This window comes from Myotis lucifugus, unplaced genomic scaffold (assembly GCF_000147115.1).
Source record: "Myotis lucifugus unplaced genomic scaffold, Myoluc2.0 scaffold_827, whole genome shotgun sequence".
Classification (NCBI taxonomy): Eukaryota; Metazoa; Chordata; class Mammalia; order Chiroptera; family Vespertilionidae; genus Myotis; species Myotis lucifugus.
Window position 1 is genome coordinate 136,850 of NW_005871875.1, and position 2,522 is coordinate 139,371.

A 2,522-nucleotide genomic window follows, 5' to 3' on the forward strand; every position below is an offset into this window, starting at 1 on the left:
TTATTTTTTGGTCAGATTTCACTTGGGGTAGTCATGCCACATATCTATAACTACAAATTGAGCAAATTTATTTTTTCTACTTTGTTATTGTTGTTTAACCTCAAAAGAGTGTAATTAAGTTTGGAAAGCAGCCAGAACCCAAAGGAGATTTTTCTTCCTCATTGTCCTTCAGGAACCACCTGAGCTAATTAGATCTCTTTACTTCCTCATGTTCATTTGATTGCTCTCTCTCCCTGTGTGTTTATTTAACATACTTAAGTATAGGACAGAAAAAGGGCATAGCAGTATGAAACCCCAGGCTTATTTGCTCATGGGAGACCTAATATAAGAATATCTACATAATATTTCTAAATTCTTTTTGGAAAAGACACTTAATCTGGGCACTTTGACTTTTATCTTCTCATAGCCTACATAGTGTGGGAGTGAGAAGGAATGGAAATAACACAGATGAAGAGGCCATGGTGTGGTGTGTGTGTGTGTGTGTGTGTGTGTGTGTGTGTGTCGGGGCACGCACATGCCCTGTAAACTGAGAGCAGTCCTCAGAGCAGAGGTGCCTGGACTGATATATTCCAATGTGACTAAAATATCAAGGGAAGGTAACAAGGAGATCCTTTTAAATTCATGGTATGTGTTTGCAACCAGATTAATAAAATGCAAAATTTACACTTTGTGCACAAGGCACTCTCTGTGACTTGAAGTTTCAACACCAACACACAGGCTTCCTTATTTCTTAATTTCTCTGATATCATCTCTTATCCTGCTCTGCTGTGCTAATTTCATTTGAGACACTGACTCATTATGATCCCTGATTTTCTAAACAATCTTCTTCCTCAGGGCCTTTGCACTGGCTATCCCTTCTGCTTAGCAAACAGATCTCCCTCCGTCTCTTAGTTAGCCGTCTTTGAGGTATTTGTTTAAGTGTCATTTGTTGGCAAGACTTGGCTAAACTCTATAAAAAAAGAGTACCTTCTATACTCTTTCCATTGATGTGATTTACTTTTATATAGGAGCTGCACCATTGAATATGTTTTGTTAATATATATTTGATAATTTTTTTAATCTTTAGTGTGTAGAGATTGTTTGTCAGCAGCCCATTCTCTGAACAGTGCCTAAAGAATGGTCCATAATCACTCTATATCCCTCAAATACATGAAAGAGATTCTCAATAAAACAGCAATATACATTATCTTGGAAGAACAGGTTGATGGTAGAAAAGGAAATTCTAATGACAAATACCAAAAGAGATACCATATTGGGGACCAGACCACACCAACATTGGAAATTATTTTCCTGATTCTAAAATAAATATGTCATTTATTCTCAATTACTAATGCTGGTTAATGTGATAATTAGTTATTCATTTTTTTCTATTTTCTGGTAGTCAACTTCGAAACATGGAACCAGGCAATGCTATACAAATTTCAGAATTTCTTCTTCTGGGACTTTCACAGGCACTGGAACTACAGTCCCTCATGTTTGGGCTTTTCCTCTCCATGTACCTGATCACTGTGTTCGGAAACCTGCTCATCATTCTGACTGTCAGCTCAGACTCCCACCTCCACACACCCATGTACTTATTCCTCTCCAACCTGTCCTTGGTGGACATCTGTTTCACCACCACCACCGTCCCAAAGATGCTGGCGAACATCCAGACACAGAGCAAAGTCATCACCTATGAAGGCTGCATCACACAAATCTATTTTTATATGCTCTTTGCACTGTTGGACAACTTAATCCTCACCACAATGGCCTATGATCGGTTTGTGGCCATCTGCCACCCTCTGCACTACACGGTCATCATGAACCCCTGGTTCTGTAGACTACTGGTTCTGGTGTCCTGGATCATGTGTTCACTGCATTCCGTGTTAGAAAGCTTAATGGTGTTGTGACTGTCTTTCTTCTCAGAGTTGGAAATTCCCCACTCTTTCTGTGAACTCAATCAGGTGCTCCAACTTGCCTGCTCTGACACCTTTCTTAACAACATCATAATGTATTTTTCAGATGGACTGCTAGGTGTTGGTCCCCTTGCTGGGATCCTTTACTCTTACTCTAAGATACTTTCCTCCATACATGGAATTCCTTCAGCACAGGGGAGGTATAAAGCATTTTCTACCTATGCATCTCACCTCTCAGTTGTCTCCTTATTTTATGGTACGCTCCTAGGAGTATACTTCAGCTCTGCTGCTTCCCAAAATGCACACTCAAGTGCAACAGCCTCAGTGATGTACACCATGGTCACACCCATGCTGAATCCCTTCAGCTACAGTCTAAGGAACAAGCACATAAAGAGGGCCCTGGAAAGATTTCTTGGCTGGTAAGCTTTTCAAGGGCCAATTTTACTAGGCTGAGAAATTGCCCAGGAATGCAGGATGCAAATCCTCAAAGCTAGAAGTCTGACAGAAATAAAACCAATATTTTGACCATATGGATTTGAAAATTCTCATTTATCTCATGGGTTAACATGAATTAGTTTAGCGTAATTTATTCTCTTATGACATATTTTATTATAAGTAATTTTTCTA

General features: G+C 39.5%; 1 pseudogene; it reads left to right on the forward strand.

The window, feature by feature from the left end:
* Positions 1–1,583: 1,583 nt before the first annotated feature.
* On the forward strand, positions 1,584–2,318 carry LOC102427305 (annotated as a pseudogene).
* Positions 2,319–2,522: the final 204 nt, after the last annotated feature.